Raw genomic sequence first — 25,357 nt, forward strand, 5'->3', positions numbered from 1 at the left:
TTCTATCTGGACAAAGAGTTATTTCCAAAGATTTTTTTCATTTAAAGATTATTCATCGATACGAAAAACACAATGCTGGTATGCTTCAGTTTGACACGAGTACAAAACAAGAAATGTGATGCATGTTATATGTGGCCATGTTAACGAGCTGCACTTGGACAATACTTCTTTATTCATTGTAAAGGAGGATATACACTACTTTGGACGTTTCGTTTACATTTGGCTTCCGAAGCAGATTAGAACAATTCGAGTGGTAAACACAAGATCTGCAATTCTAAGTTCAAACGCTTCTTTTTAGCTCATTCTACTTGTTCTGTACAGGCGCTCTCCGTAGCGGCTTAGAGCATGGAACTGAAACATATTACGTATTTTAAATTCTATTGCAAATCTTTTTTTTATGAGTTCATATGACCTTCGTTTTGAGTCTTTCCATGACTAGCTTATGCTCAAACAGCCTCATGGAAACCGGATAAAGTAAATTAAACCAAATGATTTCAAACTGAGAATTTAGTAAAAGATTAAAATAGGCGAAAAGAGAGAAAGGTGTCTTTACTGATGTAGGACTGTAATGTGGAGCCTACGAATAAAAAATTGAAGCAGTCTCGTATTTATTGAAAATTTACGTAGTATATATATCCCTGTTAATTTAAAAATATTTAAGGTGTAGAAACAGAACAAAATTTCATTGTGTGGACACAGTCTAACAATACAACACAAAAGCCATTATTACATCTAGGCTTGTTCATACATGTGTCAGACGTCTGAATGTATGGTGGATTGGAAACGGAAATAAAATCACTAATAGGCTGCACTTTCTACTAAAATTTGAAAATATGCTTCGAATGACATACAGTACGCTTTTGAGATGTTCGTACTTGAAAACTTCTGTACCTTGCGATACGTTTGTCAGAACAGAAAATTTAAATGTATGCTTCGAATGTTCGTGCTTGAAAACGTCTGTACCTTGAGATACGCTTGTCAGAACAGCATTATTATATTCATTCCTTGACGTCATATGTACAATGAGGGCATTAAAAGTTACGTAGTATCACGGAAAACAACGGAAAATTGGCACTAGCTAAAACTTCAAATTTCTGTAGAAGAATGTTTAGCCTGTTTCATACCGGTTAGATTGAAATTGAAAGGAGAAACCATGAACGATGCAAATTGTTCATTATGAAGAGTAACACTACAACGATCTATCAGTTAGAATTACGAGAACGTTGGTATGGTGTCCAGTTTGGCGCAAAGGATCGATTAGGCACAGATACTGTCCCCTTACCGCTTGGTTAGTTAAGCAATTCCACATATACGCTGAATCGCTACACCGAAAAATAATCAATGTAGAGTAACGAAATTTCAGCAATACCTTTGTCTAGGTAACATATTTAAGTGATTAACATCGCAAGATCATAGTTTAATGTAAGTGCGAGATAAGCCAGTGCAAATGTGAAATGCTGGTATACCAGCGTAACCGCGTAACCGCCAGAATGTGGAAAGCAAGCATGGAAATGTGCATGCACTGTGTTGTACATGTGTCAGATGTCAGTTTGTGGGATGGAATTCCAGGCCTGCTGCATCGGTCAATACAGGGATGCTTTATGCTCTGTGGATGACGCTGTAGATGTCATCCGATTATCTCCTATACATGCTCGATTGGAAACAGATCTGGTGATGGAGCAGGCCAAGGCAACATGTCGACTCTCTGAAGGGCAAGTTGGTTTAGAAAAGCGGTATGTGGGCGAGCGTTATCCTGTTGGAAAATACCCGCTGGGATATGTTAATGAATGGCAGCACAACAGGTCGAATCGGCAGATTGATGCACAAATTTGCGGTCAGGGTGCATGGGATAACCACGAGAGTGCCCCTGCTGTCATACGAACTCACATCTCAGGCCATAACTCCAGGTAACTAGCCTCCTTCTATCCAACACACGGCCATCAGCGACACCGAGGAACAACAAGCTTTCATCAGAAAACGCAACAGATCTCCACCCTGCCCTCCAATGAGCTCTCGCTTGATATTACTGAAGTGGTTTAGAGTCACTGGAATGCCCGCTACAGGGCGTCTGGCTCGGAGCTGTCCTTGAAGTAAACGATCTGTAACAGTTCGTTGTGTCACAGTGGTGCCAACTGCTGTTCGCATTACTGCTGCAGGTGCAGCGCGATGCGCCAGAGGCATACGCCGAGCTCTATGGTGTTCCCTCCCTGTAGTGCCACATGGCCTCCCGTAGCCCGGTCTTCTTTTGACTGTACATTCTCGTGACCACCGCTGGCAGCAGTCATTCACAGTGGCTGCATTCCTGCCAAGTCATTCTGCAATATTGTAGAAGGAACTTTCAGATTCCCGTAGCCCTATTACACGACGTCGTAGAAACTCATTGAGGTGCTGATAATGACATGTTTATGGCCTTAGAGGGATTCTTGCCTAACATCAACTCACCACATCCAGTCTCAAAGGTATCTAATGCTCATGACCGCTACAGCAAGTGTTTAAAGCAAACTTGATTTGCATCCTCATAGTGGGGCTACTGGCGACCCGCCAGGGTAGCCGAGAGCAGTCCGCCTTTAGCCGCGGAGCAGCTCGGACTTGTTTACGTCCCGGCTGCGAACGTTCGCGGAAGAAGCGGTGTTTACACCGTCGTCATTCGCGTGTGTTACTGTTTGAATCGAACGCAATGGCACACAATTTCCGAAAAAACCACGATACAGTTCACGTTCTGTAACGAGTATGCACGACCGAAGGCTTTCGAAGTCGAACGTTTCTTGAGGGGCGAAGTGCAACTTAATTACACGGAGATTATTGGAATTCATTTATCAATCGTGAGCAGCACTCTTTACGTAAAGATGATAGACGACGCAGCATGCGATAGGATCACTGAAGCCGCCAAACGAGGATTCCAGTTCCGACACTCCGATGGTCATATTGGCGAAGTTTTAGTCGCTCATTCGGGCCTGGGCGTGCGTACCATTCGAGTCTTCGAGCTGCCTTTCGAGGTACCAGAATCCTTGGTCACTGAATCGCTCCAGCCATATGGCAGAGTTATCAGTCATACGGCCGAACGTTGGGCAAGTTTTAGCACGTATCCAGTGCTCAATGGTGTCCGACAGGTGCGAATTGCGCTTGCGAAACATGTGCCATCGTACATCCACATCGGCGGCTGTCGAGCTATTGTCATCTATGATGGACAGCGCCGGACATGCTCCGGGTGTGGTGGTGAAGGAAATCTTCGATCTACGTGTATGCAGAGGAGACTCGTGCAACTCCCCAGCGGAGACCTCCAGAATCCGTCTACACCAACGTCACTGCTGATGACTTACGTGGCGGCGCTTCGCGGGGAGGTGACGCTGAGGTCGGAGCGCACTATCGAACGGACGCCGCAGTCGACTGAGGCGCCTTCGGACCCCACTGAAGAAGGAATGGCTCCGACCAACCTCCAATCCCAGACATTACAGGTGGTGCAGAAAGAGGATGACAGCATCACAACAGGCATGGAAGCTGAAGTGGAACGGCCCCAGGGCGTTATGGCGGCGGCGAGAGCGCAGGTGATGCAAGATTCGCCAACACCAGAGGCCGAGGTTAGGGCCCGCAAACAACGCTCGCCAAAGCGCCGCAAGAAGCGCCGACTAAACTCTGCGGAGACGCTCCCTTCTCTTCTTGGGAGCCCAGATGAGTCTAACTCTATGGACCTGTCTGACTTGGAACCACAAGCTTCGGATATCCCAGACCATATGAATTCGGACAGTGAAAAGATGTCATGTCACTCAGAAGACGCATCCGCTCAGGGGCCTGCTACCCCTTCTGCGGTGGAGTCTAAAGCTGCGAAAGAACAACAGATGTCACACATCAATGCTGTACAGGAAAATTTGGAGCACCCCAATAATATCAGCTGGTATGAGCAGGACGACGAAATCACCGATGCGGACCATTCTACTGGTGGGGACTCGCATCCGTCTGCATCTCAAGAAACCTAATGCCTCAGGGACACGTCCGTCGGGCGACCCTCTGCGGATGTGCAAAGGGACTATCGATACGGTGAAACTTTGTCATTTTAACATCATGTGGAGATGACAGCTACTCGACCCCAGGCATACAGAATAGGGACAGTGAATGTAAATACCATTAGATCGCTCGTGAAACAACAGTTGTTTAGGGACATGATATACACGTCGGATGTGGATATACTGATGGTGCAGGAAATTTACATTCCTGAGTTCCAGGAAGTTCATGGATACATCTCCTACACCTCGCCGCACTCGAACAACGACAGTGGAACGGCGATATTGGTCCGGGACGGAATTCCGGTTCGCGACCTGGCTTATCTACCTTCGGCACGAGGACTGGCGATAACTGTTAATGGAATTCGCATTCTCAATGTTTATGCCCCTTCTGGCACAGACAACAGACGGGCGCGTGCGAGATATTATTCGGAAGAGATTGTGCCCTTATTTGCCGGCAGATTCGATCATTTCATTATAGGTGGTGACTTCAATTGTGTTTTAGCCCAAAAAAACCAGACTCCACATTACAATACCTGTCGTGAATTGCATGTACTATGCCGGGATCTGGAGTTAAGCGACACCTGGGACATGATTAATAGAAACCGTGAGGGATATACTTTTTATACCAGTCACTCGGCGAGCAGACTCGATCGAATATATGTTTCGGTTGGCCTACAGGATAAGGTGGTCGACGCGGAACGATGGCCTGCGGCATTTACTGATCGTCTGGCTTACATTTGTACCATATCACTCCCTAGGCAAAGTGTGTGGAGAAGCCGCGGGACATGGAAGCTCAATTCGTCACTTTTGGCGGACCCCGAATGTCGTCAGACGTGCTTCAATGGTGGCTCGAGTGTACTAAGCCGGCAGTAAGAAGAGCTCTCATACAGTATGGTCGGAATAAGACGAGATGGCAAAGAGACACTCTTGATTATTATTACACCATACTTCGTGAGCTGTCCTTCCAGGTGCCGTCTGCAGAACATCATGCGGAAGTTCATCGTGTCAAGGCACAAATCCTATCGATCACGCGACGACGACTGGGTGGCATCCCAATACGAGCAAGATGTCTCGACACCATCACTGGGGAACGTACCTCGATGCACCATGTGTCGCGGGAACATAAACGTTACCGCCGGACATTGGTAACAGTGCTCCACGGTTTAGATGGCCGTCAACTGACAACACAATAGGACATTGCAAATGAATTTTTAGAGCATTTCCGCCACCTCTATGCCGGTACACCGACGGACCGTCTGGTGGGGGAAGAGATACTGCAACATCTGTAAACGACACTGACAGAGACGGATAAGGCAGCGCTTATGGAGCCACTCACAGAAGACGATATAAAGGTGGCACTCACAAAAGGAGCGCCCCATAAATCACCAGGGCCAGATGGGATTACGCTAGAGTTTTATCGAGAATTCGTGGACATGATGATGCCACAGTTGGTGTCGATGTACAGTGAGGCGATGCGTCCGGACATGCGCCTACCGTCGGATTTTGTGACGGGCTTTCTTCTTCCCATCCCGAAGATCGCGGGGAGTCGCAGTGTTAATCAGTATCGGCCTCTCACTATGCTAAACACCGACTATAAAATCTTTGCACGACCACTAGCGTCTCGTCTCAAGCTGGCGATATCCAGGACAATATCCCCTGATCAGGCTTGCCTAGGGGTGCGAAGCAACATCACCTCGGCATTAAGTGAATACCGTGACGTTATCGCCCTTGCGTAAACGTGTAAAATGCGAGCAGCGATGATATCTGTGGACTTCGATCGTGCGTTCGACAGGATAAACCATGGCTTCTTGGCGTCAGTCATGAGCCGAATGGCGATTCCACCTGTTTTCATCTCCATCTTTATGGGGCTAATACGAGGGGCTACATCGAAGGTGATTGTAAACGGTCGGGAAGCGGGCTCGATTCCTATTAACAGCTCAGTCCGACAAGGGTGCCCACTCTCCATGATGCTGTTTGCGATAGCGCTTGAGCCGCTGATGTGTGTTATGAGGCGCTCACTTACTAGGATAGCGCTTAATGAGAACTCTTTCGTTTGTCGCGCATATGCGGACGACCTGATCCTTCTTGTCAGATCAGGACATGAAGTGCGTCAGGCTGTTGAACATCTAGACTCTTACGGGACGGCGGCAGGCAGTGTCGTTAACATGACGAAATCCAAAATTATGCACATTGGACGGGGTCTGGAAGAGGTACCGGGACCGTTTCAGACGGTGGAATCGCTGAGATGTCTGGGGATTACATTTACCCGTTCACTACGGCGGTCAGCGGCGGCGAGTTCTCGGCGGCATCTGCAGAATGTTCGTCTGACGATATGCAGCAACTCACTGAGAGCCTTTGACATGATCCAACGTGTGGCATACACCAACGCTCACATAGCGTCACGACTGCCCCATTTAGCGCAGATCCTACCAATACCGAAGGGTATCGCAGACCGCCTCATGGCTGCCTTTGGTTACTATGTTAGTACTGGGATGTTATTTAAGATCAAATATGATACGTTAACGCTACAGTTCCGGAACGGTGGCCTCAACCTCACAAACGTGCGAAACAAAGCTCTGGCGCTTTACATGCGAGCGATGATACGAAATTGGCAACAAAGAAAGCATACCATAACGTCAGCTCTGATAGAAGTACTTGTTCCGCCTTCGTACGAACCCCCTATTGCGGTGGGCAATATTTCGCCTTCTCTTGCACACATTGCCTCATTTCTTGTTGATTACAGTTATGTTCGTCTGAAAGTACCTTCGACGAGAATACCCACGACTCGGGAGATCTATAGATGCTTGATGGATCACCATGGCCGCAACATAATGGAATTCAAATACCCGTCGAGAACGTGGAACCACATTTGGTGTGCAGTGCATACTCCATTACTGTCAACAGCAGCGAGATCGATGTGGTATATTCTTATAAACCGTAAACTTATGACCAGGAGTCGATTGCATACAATTCATATGGTCGATTCTCCTCTTTGCACAAACTGTGGACTGTTAGCAACGGAAGAACATGGTTTAGTGTGTGTCGCAGCGAGGAACGTCTGGATGCTGACGCGCCGAATACTGGCTTTCCTTCGGCGCACTAACTACACAGAAATCACATCGGATGTACTTTTTCTACCGGACAAGACCTTTTTTCCCAAACAAAAGACGTATGCGGTCAATTGGATCTCTGGACATGCGACGAAATATTTGTATTCGTACGATATTAAGTCCGTGATGGATTATTGGATGTATTTACAAGAACAACACGAGCTCATACGGAGTCATACGAAGTACAGGACTTACTTTTCCAATTTTTTAGGAAGTGTTTTTCACAATCCGCCCGACAGCTGGGGTGTCCCAGAACAGGAAGACTCCTGCAGCAGAACGACTAAAGACAGTACTGCGCGGTTCAATTATATTGGCATATAGCACACTGAGAAGAAAACTGGCCCTTACCTGCTGGCGCCAGTTATGACTGCATTATGTTAACGTGAAAAAAAAAAAACACACACACACACACAACGATGGCAAACACCGAAACCACCTCAGATAATGGTCCTTCGAATGGTCGACGCAGGAGAAATAAATACCGCCCACACTGGCAGAAATGGTCAAGATTATATGGCTTTCTGCCAGGTTTATGATGCGACACCGCGTGCTGCAGGGATTGTGATGCAGATGATAACTTCATTTTGACTCCCGCCCGTGACTAGGATTGTCATTTACTTTATTCCTGTCACCAAAAAAAAAAAAAAAAAGAGAAGAAGAAAGAGGGCGGCCTTTGCGTTGATTTTATGGTTTCCAAATTGTTTTTTCTGTCTCGATACTTTTCTTATCCCTAGGACAGCACAATTGTACGAATAAAGACTGTTTGTTTACCCTGCCTTCCTGTTCAAAAAAAAAAAAAAAACACAAAAGAAGTGGTCGCGTTGTTGGACCATAAAGCGGAGGAACCGCGTTTTTATTTTTATTTTATTTTTTCAGAAAAAAAGATGGATAGGAAAAAAAGGGTAGAAAAAAAGAAAATAAAAAAAGAGAAAAAAAAACAAAAAAAGGAGCGCTGACGCGCTGCTTCCTGGACTCTGGTAGGCACGCCGGCCCCGGATCGAATCTGCCTGGTGGATTAATGACGACGGCCGGTGTGCCGGCCAGCCTGTATGTGGTTTTTAGGCGGTTTTCCACACCCTACTAGGTGAATACCTGGCTGGTCCCCGCGTTCAGCCTCAGTTACACGACTCGCAGACATCTGAAACACGTTCACACAATTTCACGATTTACACTAGACGCAGACAGCTGGGGTACACTAATTCCATCCCGGGGGATACGCCGTGGTGGCAGGAAGGGCATCCGGCCACCCCTTAACATTAACATGCCAAATCCGGTTAACCATGGCCGAACCTGTGTCACTGCGGGACAAGGCGCCAGTGATAGATAGATAGATAGTGGGGCTACTGGCGCCACTCTCATGTGACTGGCGCGAAATGTGAATGGAAATCATCTTTCAGATGTAGAAATACGCCTACCAACTTTCGTTTTTGTCACAGATCTCCTTTTCGGTGTTGTGATTTTTTTTCCCGTCAGGGCGTTCCCTCAGTCGGCACGTCAGCCTCACTATTTACAATTTCTTCCCACTTCGCCGAGCAAGATTTCTCCATCCCATTAGACTGTCTCGTTCATCAGGTAAAATCCAAAAATCTTTATATTCTGCAGTAGTCGTCAATCACAGAGAACGTGCTGAATACTGATTTCATGTCAGTGATCATTATGCTGAAAGAGCAATACTGCTGCTGCCTTCGTGGGTATTAACGCACTAAATGAATACAGAGAGGTCTTTCTCCCACACTGGGGCTGAAGAACATTATTCAGAATTTCGAATTAACTGGCGATTTGGGAACTGCTCGCAGCAGGCACCACGTGTTGTTGAAGAAGTTATAGTTGCTATGGCTGAGATGCAGATGGTCGTTATAATGAACAACGTTTGTAACCTAGAACGTAGCATGGAACACAAATAACAAACGTTACCCTCTCATGTGAAAATTAGAATGTATTTTTTCAATGGTTTACTCGTTATTCCTCTTCCACATGTCCTTACGAATGTTTACACAAAGTTTCATTGTCCTACGATCATTCGCTTTTCATGGGGGCCATCTCTACAAGCGAAAGTTTAATTATAATCACCCTCTATATCTGCTCAGAAATTCATCTAAGTGGCAGAACGAATTGTCGAGAAAAACTAATTTCGGTACTTTTAGATCTGATTTCATTGTCTGTCGTTACTTTCAGTTCACAGAAAAGGTTGTTATACACGTTTGTGAATGCTTATGTAGCTCGTCTTTGGAGAACAGGAAGCTTCATTTGTGAGTACCAGAAGCCATTATTGTGAATAGTGTTACATTAACAACTGGTTACATTCCTTTCGAATTTTAACAGGTATTTTAGAACAAACTTCATAGGACAGTAAATTCACAGTTCTTTTCATAGTGTCTCCGATGGAATGTCAGACACAGACAGTAATTTTTTGTTTCATCTATTGTTTATGAGACATGCGCATGATGACACGCATTGGTTATGGTATGTAAAGAGCCGCTTCACCCCGGAAATGTTCAGTGAGCTAATTGTGAATTTGTGAAGTTTTATTCCCACCGTGGCCAGGAAATTGAGGCCCGTCCGGCTGATGTGCTAATTAAGTAAGCCAATGGATGGTGTAAACACCCGACAGGCGGGAATTTGTGATATCGGTCAGTGGTCGAGCACATCGAACAGCTATCACGGAGTGACCAAGAGTGACGTAATATGTTGCAACTCGTGCACTTGTGTGCCCCGAGAAATTCACATGTTACAAATTTAACAATGCCTAGTAACCTGTACTCGCTGCAGAGCGAGCTAGGAAAAAAGTGACAGGGCAAGTAATATGAAGCAAACCTGCTCGTTCCCTCCAGTAGACTACATCAAACCTGTAGCTATAAAGGTATAAACAATCGAGCTTAGGGGTTCAAAGCATTGTCGTGCCGCCATCTGTCCGCGTCTTGCACTGCAGAGAATGACGGGCTTCACAGTTTCAGAGGAACCAGGACCCAACATTGGTAATGAAGATCAGCTGACTGCCTGCCCTTCATTAACTCATCGAACTCCGGCACGGCTGTGGCGTAGCGGTCGCGGAAACCTCACCAATGCAGAGCGCTGATATGCGGCCAGCATCCGGCCTCTGAGGGACTTCGGCCGACGGACTACAACGGTCATCGACCTGGTCGATTCCAGGGAGGGGGGAGGGGAGGGGGAAGGGTGACCGAGGCATTGCTGCTCGGCAGTGTAGACACCTGGTGTCAACTACTGCACCCAAGCTCAAGTCATGGGGAACACAAATGTGAGGGGTGTGTAGCCGGTAAGCCTCCGGAAGACTCGTTCTTTGCTGCTGTCAACAGGCACGGCAACGGCTGCTGATGGACTGCTCGGCACCCCAGCCCAGTACAGTGGATCCACCAGCGCATTTCGCGATCGACTGCATTTGCAGGCACACAGCACGGCCGTGAGGACAGCCAAAGTGCTTGTAAGGCTACTTGAGTAATTACCGGTCAATACTGCCACTGTCTGACTGCGCGCCTCGGCATAATTCTGCCCCCTCCCTCACCGTTTCCCCAACCTATCCTGACACACAGCGGCCGGAAATACGCCAGGTGGTGACAGGTGGTGTCATCAAGTGGTCATTATACCTGACGACGCTGTTTGTGTCGGGAAGTGTCCGTCCAATGTCCGAATGCTACGGTTTGGTGAAAGAAGTGATTGTTGCGTAACTCTTGACATCCAAACAGTGTGGTCTCGTGTCGAGCAGTAAGACTGTCTACTTTAGTAAATTACGTACGCGATGCTACCTACCATATCTCTCGTTTGGCAGTATCGGCTGAGAAGAATGGGGTGCGGTGAGTCTCAATTGGTTTATGTTTGATTCAGTATTTTTTCTCAGTTGTTAGAGCTAATTTGTGTGTAATGGTTAGAGTATGTTTAAGCTTACGTTTGCGAAGCCACATGAACCCGCGGACTTATCAATATTTAAGGGTAACTGTAGACCCGATAATCTAGTACCAGCACGGTGTCAGTTTTGCTATCTTGCAGGGTACGAACTGGTGTGTACTAAGGCTCTAGCAACCATATATTTTGGATGTAGACGCGTTGGTCACTTTTGTCTCGATTGCTCAGAGTGTAGATGAGTGATGATACGTGGGGAAAAGTAATTTATAAGGTTTCTCTTAGCGTATTAGTGGGTTATTTGCGTTTCTCGTATTAACTACAACAGGGCTTCCCAACGTGTGGTCCGCGGACCCCTTAGGGGTCCGCCGGCTCTTTCTAGGGGGTCCGTGGCAACCTTTCACCAAATCGTGTAAAATAATGAATAAAATTATTGAATAAAAATGTGAAAATCAAATTCACCACTATTTTTTTTTCGTGTGAAAAACATGTGTACTTTTACTTCAGGTCGTATTCCCAAGCAGCCTTTGCGGTTCCTAAGTGAGAACGCATACACAGTTTAGTGCCGGAGAATGCGGCTCCTCTGATCGACTGTTTCGCAACAATACGGGGTTCGTTTGTGCGCCGGCTCACAGCGCCAGATGCGCTGAAACCTTTTACGCAATTGCGGAGCGAGCTTTGTCGAGCAATCACAGCGCTCGCTGGCACGTATGCGGCCCCAGGCATCATTAAATGTTAAACTTGCTTTGGCAGTGCACTACCTATTTCATAAGTCGATTTTTGACCGGTTTATTACTTCTAACATGGATCGGTGGCTGAAGTCAGGATCATTGAAGAAGGGTGCAGTTTCTCCATCGTCTTCACAACAAGGGAAGTTTCCAGTTGAAATGAGTAAGGAGGGAGGACGACCAAAGGAAGAACAATCACAAGAAGCTCCACATACGGATTTATTATGTGAAAACGCTGCAAGTACTCCATTGGTTGCAATATTCTGTGAAAGTGGAATAACCAAGAAGCGTAAGTACGTCGAATGCTATTTAGAAATGGGCTTTATGGAGACAAAGGAGGGTAAAGCTCAGTGTGTAATTTGAGCGCTAGTCCTTCCGAACAGTTCAATGGTTCCAGTTAAATTGCGCCGTCATTTTGAAAGTACTCACCCGGATTTCCCGGCTAAAGACATGGATTTTTTTCAAAAGGAAGAGTGCTGAACTAGCTGCTTCTCAGCATTGCATAAAAACTCACGCAAAAACAATTAATGAAAATTCATTAAAAGCTTCTTTCTTGGTTAGTTATCTAGCGGCAAAAACAGGCAAAGCTCATATCATTGCAGAAAATCTCATAAAGCAGTGTGATAATGATATTGTTTCTTGCGTGCTATGCGAAAAGGCAGTAAAGCTAGTATCTTCGGTGAAATTATCAAACAATAGTCTAGAGACGCATTTTTGACATGTCAAATGATGTGAAAGACACTCTTGTTTCTCGCATCCAACACAATTCATTTTCTCTGCAGATAGATGACTCCACTGATGCTGCAGGATTAGCGATTTTATTGTCCTTTGTCCGTTATGAATATTCTGGATGTTTTGAGGAGGATCTGTTATTGTGCAGACCACTACCTGCCAACACAACAGGTGCTGAAATATTCTGTCTATTAGATGATTTTTTAAGGACTAACAAAGTTTCATGGTCTAATTGCATAGATGTGTGCACAGATGGTGCAAAAGCTATGACGGGTCCTACAGTCGGAGCAATAACGAAAATAAAAGAAAACGCCAAGAATTACAGCAGTAGTCATTGTGCTCTCCACAGATTCGCTTTAGGTACGAAACAAATGCCTGTTTCGTTCAAGAAAGTTTTAGACGAATTCATTCAAATCATTAACTACATAAAATCAAGACCGCTAGAGTCAAGACTATTCGCAATACTGTGTGAAGATATGGGAAGCCTTCATCATTCCCTGCTTCTCCACACAGAGCTGAGGTGGGTCTCACGTGGGAATGCAATCTCGGCTGTACGAATTAAGATTGGAAGTCTTAGCTTTCCTTTTGGAGCATAACATCAAATTAGCATACCTTATTAATGACGAAAATTGGCAGTGTATACTTGCCTATTTGTCAGGTATTTTCTCCAAAATGATCGAAATGAATATTTAACTCCAAGGGCAAAGAGAAACAAAGGTCACTGCTATCGACAATGTTCGAGCATTGAAGAGGAAAATCAATTTTTGGGCAGAGAGTGTGGAGGAGGGGGAGGTCGAGTGTTTTCCTCTTCTCAAGGAGTTTTTGATAAAAAAAAAACATTGGCATTTGCGAAGAATTTGTTTCATCAAATTCTGGAACATCTCCGAAGCTTGATGTCATTGTTAGAGCATTATTTCCCAACAGCTGAAGACGAGAAGCAGCAGAAATACGAATAGCTGGTCAACCCATTCACTGTATCCAAAAACCCGAACATCAAATGAATATGAGTTGTTGATAGAAATTGCCACAGACCCTACCTTGAAATCAAAGTTGCCGGTCGGTGTGGCCAAGCGGTTAAAGGCGCTACAGTCTGGAACCGCGTGGCCGCTACGGTTGCAGGTTCGAATCCTGCCTCTGGCATGGATGTATGTGATGTCCTTAGGTTAGTTAGGTTTAAGTAGTTCTAAGTTCTAGGGGACTGATGACCTTAGAAGTTAAGTCCCATAGTGCTCAAAGCCATTTGAACCATTTTTGAAATCCAAGTTTTGACATTGACGGTTACTCACACTTTTGGATCCGTTTGCATAACAAGAAATACTACCCCCTTGTTGAAAAGGCAGAACGTGCACTTCTTCCGTTTGCCATAACATACATGTGTGAATCTGGATTCTCGATCTATGCTGCCCACAAAACTAAGTACCGAAGCTGTTTAGATGCGGAACCAGACATCAGTCTCCAGTTGTCAAGAACTGAACCCAACTTTTCAAAATTGTGTCAGCAGAAGCACCCTTAACCATAACATTAGGATTCCATTATTATTCCTACAGACTCATCTATAGTAAAGAAGAAAGCATTTTCCTTCGTAGATGCTCAGTGAACTTACCTGAACTACAACTCTGTAAGAATTTTGTTTCTGTCTCCTATCATTTACAAAATAATTGTTAATTGAATTCTGTTGGCATTGATATTTTTGTTACGAAAATTAAAATGATCTCTAAAGGTAATTTCTTTTCTATAATATATTCCGTCGTCTCCGTTAAAAATATGGCCTACCTATACTTCAATTACAATTACTTGCTATTACTCCGACACTATATTGTGGCAACTGGCTGCGAGCGTAAACAAATGAGGACTTTCCACTTGCCACCTTGTAACAGGTAAAACTCCTCTGCCAGAATTGTTTCCTTTGAGAAAAAAAGTCTTATGTTCTGTGAAATGGTTTGTCTTCTTATATAGCAATAAGAGAGTCTATTCGTTTCTTTTCCTAATTTCGTTACAGTAGAGGCTGACTGCCACGATATAGTGTCCAAGTAGTAGTTGAGGTAGTCGGCTGTGGCTAAACTGTTCCACGCCACCTGCCAGTTGTCAGTTACCTACTGACATTACACTGTTGCAACGCCACCTGCTAGCTGTCGGCTATGGACTGACAGCTGCCGTTCAGTAGATACACAAAGACGTAAAAATAACTAGAGTTTCCGAGCTGTTTACATGGGCACGAAAATCGAGTGTGGAACTGGAAAAAGGCTTCATAAAAGCAGATTTCCAGAATCGATTTTGAAGTTTTTACCTGACCAAACAAAAGCGGAACTGGGACATTGGCTTACGAAATCCGGTTTTGGAAACGCATGTAAACCGGGTGAATGTATTCCCACATATTGCACAACAGATGTCACAATAGTTCTTTAAAGGCAATTCCTTGGCCTCTTTTCTTTCGTGATGTGTTTGTATCCCGGACCATGGGTCTGCCTCTTTTCTTCACAGCCACGCGGAATGGCTGCGCAGTCTAGGGCGCCATGTTGTCGTGGACTGCGCGGCCGCAGCCGCCGGAGGTTCGAGTCATCCCTCGGGCATGAGTGTGTGTGTGTGTGTGTGTGTGTGTGTGTGTTGTCCTTAGCGGAAGTTAGGTTAATAGTGTGTAAAACTAGGGACTCATGACCTCAGCAGTTAAGTCCCATAGACTTTACATACATTTGAACATTTTTCTTCGGATTTCACGAAAAACCACACACACACACACACACACTCGACTGTTGCGAAATATGCATGCTCCTTACACAACAGTAGCCAACAGACCACAAGAGGCAGCTTGTCAACAGCGAACAGTTTGAACGTGACGTTGATTGCCTTAGGAGGAATTTTAATCAGGCTATAGTGAATTGAACAAAGGGAGTAAATGCACTAGTAAGTGTCTGGATACAGTGGGAATTAAAATTGGATCGTTAATTTCAAATTGTTTTCATTCATCTCTAAACCAAAGACTATTGATGCTTCGAGGGGGGCGGGATTGGGAACATGGCACTTGCATTAAGAAGTTTTCAGTTCCCATAGGTCTCGCTCTGAAATTTAAAGTTACTGTGCTCTTGACTGACTAGGGGTCCGCCATGGATTTTCGACTGAAGAAGGGGTCCGCCAGCTGAAAAGTTTGGGAAGCCCTGAACTACAGTAAACGTAAACTACGCAAAATAGTAGAAACACCTGCTAGTACTAATACAGAGACTGATGCTATTCTAACGTAACAAATGGAGGTGTTAACACAGGAAAATTTTCACCAACATCACGGAATGAGGACCTTCTTCGTAGATTTGAGAGTTTGGAAGCCCATCGTTTAAGCAGTCAGCCGATGAACTGCGCCAGCGCTACCAAAACCAACATAGCAAACGGTTTTTCTGGAGAAGCTCAGTATCCGTACCTTGACGTTGAAGTGTCGTAAGTCAGTGGAAGTGTTTTAAGACAGGATTCGCAAAGTCAGTACTCAGATCTATGTGCCTTCCCAGTATGCTGATGTCAATAATGTGTTCCTGCAAGAGGTAGAATACAAGCCGCTAGACTTTCCTTGCGCGGAATTTCAGCAGAAATGTCACGAAGAGTTCGAATTGAGAATCCAAGTCTATAACAGCAGCTCTTAACTGCAGCACAATTGGAAGAATAGATTTTGCCACGAAGCGAGGGGTCCATCACCATATACTTCCTTCCGAGGTTAGATTCTACAGCTGTCGACGTGACGGCCATAAGCAGAAACAGTGTAAGTAACCAGAGTGTCGGTAGTGGTGGGAAATGGACAACTGGGCATCGGAATATCGCTAGAGGAAAACGAGAAGCACCATCCGGAAAAGCAGCCGTTAAACACAGCCGGCCGGCCAGGGTGGCCGAGCGGTTCTAGGCGCTGGAGTCTGGAACGGCGCGACCGCTCCGGTCGCAGGTTCGAATCCTGCCTCGGGCATGGATGTGTGTGATGTCCTTAGGTTAGTTAGGTTTAAGTAGTTCTAAGTTCTAGGGGACTGATGACCTCAGAAGTTAAGTCCCATAGTGCTCAGAGTCATTTGAGCCAAACACAGCCGGCCGGGGTGGCAGAGCGGTTCTAGGCGCTACAGTATGTAGAACCGCGCGACCACTACGGTCGCAAGTTCAAATCCTGCCTCGGGCATGGATGTGTGTGCTGTCCTTAGGTTAGGTTTAAGGAGTTCTAAGTTATAGGGGACTGATGACCTCAGAAGTTAAGTCCCATCATGCTCAGAGCCATTTGAACGATTTTGAGCCGTTAAACAGGAATGCTTCGACCTTCAGAAAGCAGTCCCGATAGACCGTAGCGCTGTACAAGTTAGTGCACAGTCTGAATGCTGTTTAGTGGGCTTAGTGAGAGATGTGTTGCAGAGGTTTCTAGTTGTCAGAGAGGTGCATTTGTCTGTTACCAGTGTGAAAATAGTGAGCAGGAGAAGCCTGGGGCCACCATAATTACACTGAAGAACCAAAGAAACTGGTACACCTGCCGAATACCGTGTAGGGCCCTCGAGAGCACGCAGTAGTGCCGCAACACGACGTGGCATGCACTCGACCAATGTCTGAAGTAGTGCTGGAGGGAACTAACTCCACGAATCCTGCGGGGCTGTCCATAAATCTGTAAGAGTACGAGGGGGTGGAGATTTCTTCTCAACAGCATGTTGAAAGGCATCCCAGTTGTCCTCAGTAATGTTCATCTCTGGGAAGTGTGTTGGACAGCGGATGTGTTTAAACACACAAGAGCTTTCCTGGAGCCACTCTGTTGCAATTATGGACGTGTAAAGTGTCTCGTTGTCCTGCTGGAATTCTCAAAGTCCGTTGGAACGCACAATGGACATGAATGGATTCAGGTGATCAGGCAGGATGCTTACGTGCGTGTCAAGTCGTATCTAGATACATCAAGGGTCCCATACCACTTCAACTGCACACACCCCACACCATTACAGAGCCCCCACAAGCTTGAACAGTTTCCTGGTGGCATGCAGGGTCCATGGATTCATGAGGTTGTCTCCATACCCGTACACTTCCACACGCTCGATACAATTTGAAACGAGACTCGTTCGACCAGGCATCATGCTTCCAGTCACCAACTGTCCAATGTGAGTGTTGACTGGCTCAGGTGAGGCGTAAAGCTTTGTGGCATGCAGTCATCAAGTGCACACGAATGGGCCTTCGGCTCCGAAAGCCCATATCGATGATGTTTCGTTGATTGGTTCGCAACCTGACGCTTGTTGACGGCCGAGCGTTGAAATCTGCAGCAATTTGTGTAAGATTTACACTTCTGTCACGTTGAACGATTATCTTCAGTCGTCGTTTGTCCCGTTCTTTCAGCTTCTCTTTCCGGCTGCAGCGATGTCGGAGATATGGCGTTTTTCCCGGATTCCTGATATTCGCGGTACACTCGCGAAATGGTCATACGGAAAAATCCCTACTTCATCGCTACCTCGGAGATGCTGTGTCCCATCGCTCGTGCACCGACTATAACACCACGTTCAAACTCAGTTAAATCTTGATAATCTGCCATTGTAGCAGCAGTAACCGCTGTAAGAACTGTGCCAAACACTTGTCTTATATAGGCGTTGCGGACCCAGCGCCATATTCTGCTTGCTTATATATCTGTGTATTTCAATATGCATGCCTATACCAGATTCGCTGGCGCATCAGTGTATAAGTTACATGTGGTTAACGATAGTAGTGTTAAGTCTTTGGGGACGACTGTACTTGAGTTTATCATTGGGAAAACTAGTTTTACAGAGCGTATAGAAGTTGTTCCATAAGTGGGTGAAGGATATTCAGTGACTCTCTGACTAGATCTTCTCGAGAAACATAGAGTGAGGATTTTTTTCTATTTATTGGCTTTCAGGAGGTGCGCATTCAGCCAGCTCAGTCTATTATGACGATACGAACGTAAAGACAACACAATACGAAGTCCCTGAGAACAGAAAATCTCTAAGCGTGACAGGAACCGGGCAAAGGTCCCTTCGCTTGGCAATGTGTCACACTGATCATGCAACTGTGGAGGCAGAAATCCAAGAATCGATCTTTGCCAATGCATGGTTGAGCACAGTGGAAATTTGTTTCACTTGGATGATACAGTTGCAAACGAAGCCATTTCACAAGGCTCACCTGTCATGTCATAAATTGCAGACAAGTTCGTTCAAGATTGATCAGCAGGATAAAATACTGGGCGGTAAGGGAGAGGTGGTGTAGGTTCCAGCGGGTACCTATTTGACTTGTGGGACTGTATACACCGTTGAGTCACTCTCAAGTAATGAAGGGTTGGATGGTTGATGTCGTCTTGTGCGCAGAAGCACAGCACGTGCAAGTAATGTTTATGGATAGTATACGGTCCGAATTAGCACAGATAACTCTGGTTGAGGTGAAGTTAGTCTGTCGAAAGATATTGTTGTAGCCACTCTCGTAATATTAGAGGAGGAAGACTTCGATAGGTCGTGTCCGGATACAAGCCATAAGCAAATTATTGACGCAGAAGCATCATGCACTTCAAGGACAGTGATCGCACAGCTGTGGAACAAGTTTTATTAAAGTTTAGTGACTTGTTTTGTACACTTGGGGGATTACTAGCAACTCCGGTAACTCATCACTGTTTACCGACAGGGGATAGTACTCCGATTTACAGGAAACTGTGTAGTATAGAGAAATATCTGCAGCCATTAATACAAGAGTTCACTGAACAGCAGCTATGATATGGGAGCACAGAACCAAGTGATGGAATCGAAATATCGTAATCGTCCCTAAAAGACAGTAGACAGAACGAATATATGTAGGTTTTGGTGTGGTTATTGATTTCTGAATGCATAGACTGTTGTAAGGAGTTGATGTTTTGTTTTTGCTTATTCTTAAACTGAGAACAATTGTGTGAGGTGAAACGACAAGTTTAATGTCGCACTATTTCTCACAGAATTACAGCTTTCACACAGCTTTCAACTCGCCAACATAAAAACAGTGCAATGGATAACGAATCTTGCCAACATCAAAAAGTGAAATAACTTTCTGCACAACAATGTTAAATATTAACTCTCTGAAAGCACATTAGTTCTAAACACAATATTATGAAAGTTTAATTGGAATTATCTTTCCAAAAATCCTAAGCACAATAATATGAACGTTTAATTGGAAGTTTCTTTACAAAATTGCTCCTACGCATACGTTATAATGTTGGTCAGTAATACGAAAATCGTCCGACTCCGGTTCAAAGTTCAGTACTATTTAGGATGACAATCAAGTCTACAGTGGATAGTTAGTCAAGTGACAAATTTGAGCGCAAGATTACCCAAGGCCGCTCGAGTTTACAGTGGACACAAGTTGGTGAACCAACAAAGTTTACACCTCTGCACGCGGTATTTACCTTAAGCTGCGACGTGCCGCTGTCTGCAAAACTGCTCTCTCCCACTGAAATTCCTACAAAACTAATCTGGCCTTTGCTGAACTTTCCAGCAGAAACTTTCCCTATGTTTCTCGTTATGCGAGAAACCATGTACTCAGCCCTGGTCTTATTATGTGGCCATATACACACACATGGTTGAAGCAGTGTGCATATTATAGTGCCCTCTCAGTTTTCACAATAATAATTAACTAATTTGGCTGGTTCGTCTCCACAGTTGGAGCTAAACGTTGCTACAGCTAATTTTTTAGCTGGAGTGCAGTCGCTATGAACGCAGTGTCCACACAAATTTCTTCTCTACGTCGTACAGAGCGTTAACCGCTCCGTTCTGCACTTGACGCCAGTTCAGAGAAGAGTCCCCCAAAATTTCTCTCTTGTCCTACTCATGGCAGAACTGTCTCCCTTCACATGGGTTCCTTTTTCAAATCTCGGCTTTTTTTATCAATAGGAGCGTTCCTCTTATTTTGTAGAAACCCTCTCTACCGATCGCAATGTCCCTTCTATCAAACTGCGTCGAAACTTCAGTATTTTTCTCCTTCCTAGTGCGTTTCCGCCAATCGGACGTTTTGTGCCCGTTCTAGACGCCTGAGGTACATTGACCTTTCTATGTGTTGTACTCGCTGGACGAAAATGCGTCTCTCTTTTGTTCATATCCCGTTGGAATTCCAAAACTCAGTTTTCTAAAGCTTCTTCTCAGCCCTTGTGCAGATGCCCCCCTACAGGCGGCCCTCCAGCTTGAATCACCTGGCCCAGGGTCGCTGTCCTCCTCTCTGCCACCCCTTTAAGTGGTTGCCGGCGTAACTCCCGCAGCATGGCTTCACTATCCCGTTGTGGAGCTGGCTTTTCAAAACTAAAAGCGACTCGACTCGCGCTCCCTGTTCTACCTTCTGCTCAAAGGCATGCATTGTATAGGAATGGTGTGTTAATTACCGTCGATTGACTGTCATCCCTTTTTGCATTACATATTTCTAGGCAAATGTTCTCATAACTGTCAATTTACGTTAGGTTTCATCTTCACCTTCTCATTGCGATTTGTAAATGTCTCATGTAAGGTGCGAATCTGACCATTTATTCTGCCACCTTACACTGTTACAGATGCTTATCCAACCTTGTATAATTTGGATGAGTCTCGTTACTTTACTGCATTTATCTCAAAAGTGGTAGCCATCAGTTAGAAGTAGCCCTTGATGATAGGCCAAAGACAGTACTTACTGCACTATGTGTACATTTTTAGTATAAGTGGATATCATTTGGTTTAGGAAATGCACCTGCTTCTTTTCAGCGGGGAGTTTTAAGATGGTTAAAGTCTAAGACCTGTCTGGTCTGTTTGGATGACAAAATAATCTATTCAAAGGATCTAAGAGAACATGTAAGACGACTGGAGGATGTATTTAATATGCTGCAGTCAGCATGTTTGACACTCAGCAAGGACAAGAATCACCTGGCTTAAACCTCAGTTAACTATCTCGGACATGTAATTAGTGAGCATGGTGTGCAGATCGATCCTCCTCCTATAGAAGCAACTCAAGATTTTCCAGCACCACGGACAATCAAATACATACAGTCGTTGGTCTGTTTGTGCAACTACTACTGTAAATTCGCAAAGGATTTTGCAGAAATAGCTGCACCTTTGAACATATTACCCAGAAAGTGTGTAAAGCTTCAGTGTACACAGGAGTGTCAAATAGCATTCGAGAAATTGAGGAAAGCTTCGATTTTCGATTCTGTATTGCTTTCTCCAGATTATGAGCAAGAGTTCATCTCATCTTTGCCGTATTTAACGGGGCAGTCATCTGTATTTTGGGTCAGATGATTGATGGACAGGAGCATACAGCTGCGTATGCTTTGAGTCAGTTGAATAAGACTGAATGTCACTGCTCAACACTGGAAATGTTGGCAGTCATTCACAGCATTACATATCGTCAGTGTTATTTGTATGGTAAAAGATTTAAAGTTGTGACTGATCATGCATCATTGAAATGGTTGCTAAAAGACATGTCTAGTCGTCTAATACTTAGCGCTCTCAAGTTTAGTGAGTCTGAGTATGAGGTTGTCCATAAGCCAGGTAGGAAACACAAGAAAACAGACACATTAAGCTGCAGAATAGCCATGTTGAGTACCATGGGCAAGAGTGTGTCGGAATGGTAACAACTACAGGCAGAGCGTAAAGACTGTCAAGCTTTTAAGTCACAGCCACGCTTTATCATATACCAGGATTTGCTGTGCAGAGTCACGAAATACAGACTACGTGTTATGGTTCAAATGGCTTTAAGCACTAAGGGAATTAACATCTGAGGTCATCAGTCCCATAGACTTAGAGCTACTTAAACCTAACTAACCTAAGGACATCACACACATCAATGCCCGAGTCAGGATTCGAACCTGCGACTGTAGCAGCAGCGCGGTTCCAGACTGAAGCATCTAGAACCACTCGGGCACAGAAGCCGGCTCAACGTGTTATGAATCCAGCAGTTTTTCAAAAGGAAGTGTTACAATAGGCTCACAACCATGTGTTATCAGGTCACAGTGGCCAATGAGCTGCTGTGTGTTTTGGTAGAGGAACAGGATGCGCAACATGGAGCTGTATGTCAGAAACTGTGAACCATGCACACAGAGAGCACATATTTTTTACCAGAAAATCACTTTTCAGAGGTTACCAGAGGTGTCATAGCCATTTGAAATGCTTGGGCTCGCCATTTGCGGACTATACAAGAGAACACCTGCAGTGAATTGGTATGTGCTTATGATCAATGACCATTTTTCATGGTTTCTAGTAACGATGGAAATTGCAGACGTGTTGGCCAGTACTATGGCACAGGTGTTAGTTAACAGTTGAATTTTGAAGCTTAGAGTGCCTGACACATTAGCCCCTGATGAGGATATGAACTTCATGTCAGAACTTCAGAAGCCGCTATGCCATATGTTGCGTATCCGTAAGTTATGAATGAGCCCGTTCAACCCTCAAACCAGCGTTAGAATGGAGGATGTCCATAACAGCATTTCTAAATTCTAAGCTTTTATATGGATGCTAGACATGACGACTGGGTTACCTACGTTCCATACTTGGTTTGCACATACAACTCTATTGTTCATATTGTAACAGCCATGTCAGCATTACATAAGTAGATAATGCACAGGACAAAGATGTCGTCCCCTTTTCACTTTTGAAGTCCTAAATTAGCACCGAATTGCGAATCAGTACAGAAGTTTGTGAGAAGGATATGGGAGGTGTGGGGAAATGTACAAAAAGCGAACATATAGACACTGAAATGCCTGGAAAAAAAGAATAGGTGCATGGGTAGACTACCAAAGTATTAGACAGTGCAGTGGATATTGCTCACTAATCACTATACACTGAAGGGAAAGATGAAGAAGTTCTTGTCCAAATAAGATGGACCGTATCCTATCATAGAGCTGACACACTTAAGGTAAAGGTAGAATTTTCTATCAAGACGTCTAGCATGGACGTCAGTTGGGTGAAACCATATAAGGTTAAGGTCGATGTGTTACCACAATTAGCTGTAGTCTACCCAGTACACAAAGGAGCTGTAGGCAGAAAGAAGAAACATCCAGCGGTTAGACAGCGCAAGGCACAAAACATAGCTTTTGCTTTGAGGTCATGTAATTAGTTACGTTGTTACATTATCTGCAACGTTATGTTGGTGTTAGATTTATTCTTGATATTTGTGTTTTGGATTGTGTTGTGTTCGGACGAATTTAATGTTTTCATGTCATTGCATTTGTATTTCTCTTTCATTACTGTAGCGCTATTTTCAGGTCTTTTGCTGTTGTTTCTTGATTCTGCTTGTCGTTAGTGACTAGTTTCGGAAAGAGGGAGGGGTTGATGGATGGTTTCTTTCATCAGGTGGCGACATCATGAGAACAACCTCGATGATAGGAATGATCCTGGTTTGGCTATATTTCATTGGGGGTGGGGCAGAACGTTTAACTGTCGTTCAAACTTTGGAATCAGGTATGTTGTTCTCTAGGCAATCAGACGTTTTGCCTACGAGCCATCAGTGATCACTGAAATGTACAGTAGAGATTTGGGGAATTGGAAATGAAATTCAGAGATTGGAAGATCTTTTCTTCTTCTCTTCTTCTTCTTCTTCTCCTCCTCCTCTTTCTTCTTCTTCTTGTTATTATTATTTTGGAACTGTGTAAAGAGATACAGAGAAGTGACTTCTCGAGGGAAATGGAAGAGGAGTGCCATGAGTTACAGGTTACAGTTTGCCTTCCGTAAATTAAGAGCAGACTCATCACAGTAAATTAAGAGCACACTCATCACAGCCGGTGGATATTGTACCACAGACCACTGTTCAGAGGAAAAGAGGTTGGGTAAATGCAGGAGGTAAATTACTAGAAACGGTGTTTGTCACAACGGATGATGAGAATTTTCAGAAATTAAATTATACACTTGGACTGGTCTATCAAACAGTGAGTTCTATTAAGAGTGTTGTAGAATGGCAAGCCACTCGATTGTCTAGTTCAGAGGAGGGAGTATTAGACGGTATGAGGGAGTTAACTATGGAGCTATCTCGGTGTACCAGTGAAACAAAAAGCTGTATAACAAACTGTGTAAGATAGAGGGACAATTAAGTTGTCGGGTAACAAGTTGGCTATTGCAAGGTTGTTCCAAGTATTGGCAGATAAGCCGGCTGAAGCAGGCAGTGAGGTGACCATATTGCAGGAAGCAATGTATCATGCGGTAAATGGAGGCCTCCATTCGCTGTTGCTTCCAGACGGGAGTTTATGTTCATATTGCGCTTACCGGAGAAGCATTTCCCAGCAGAATGAAGACTTATAGTAGAATTGACAAGGTAATTTAGCATTTTCTTCATATGGCTAGCATAATGGTAGGATAGGCTGGAACATGGGTATATACAGTTGTTCACTTACCTACAGCAGGGACTGGTTTGTAATTTCAGTGTTCCACCATTATGATAGAGGGAATAAGGAAATGGATATGAATAAGAATGCAGGAGGTATTGTAGATTTCCGATAATAGGGAAGCGCAAGTTGTTATGTCATTAGCGGATTTGAAGTGTACTCAAGGGTGTATTGTTGTCTGTCCAGACAGAGCGACACAGACACGTGAGGCAAGTGTGTTTTTAGTGAAAACAAATGAGACAAGGTGTGAAAACGAAATCTAGCCCACGTGGTCTTACTTTCAAAAGGTAGGGAGGCATTGGCTCTACTCAGTCATCTCGTCAGAAACTTTGCTTGCAAATTGCTGTATAAAAGAGAAACCTGGGTGGGGGGAATAGAGAAAATTAGAGTTGCAGGGAAGCAATACTGTCATTACCTTTATGGCTTGTAAGGAAGTTTGCAAGGATCTTAAAGTTCTAACTACACTCACTGGTATAACTGTCATGATACTGACATAGCATACGCTGTAGGGTCACTAAGGATATTATTCACCCAGAATTTAACTTAGCTTAATACCACCATCAGGTCTAAGCTTATGCGTTCATTAGACAAATTTATAGAAGCACAGGAGGGAAGGATTTCAAAGGAGCAGATGTTAGA

This window comes from Schistocerca piceifrons, chromosome X (genome assembly GCF_021461385.2).
Source record: "Schistocerca piceifrons isolate TAMUIC-IGC-003096 chromosome X, iqSchPice1.1, whole genome shotgun sequence".
Classification (NCBI taxonomy): domain Eukaryota; kingdom Metazoa; phylum Arthropoda; class Insecta; order Orthoptera; family Acrididae; genus Schistocerca; species Schistocerca piceifrons.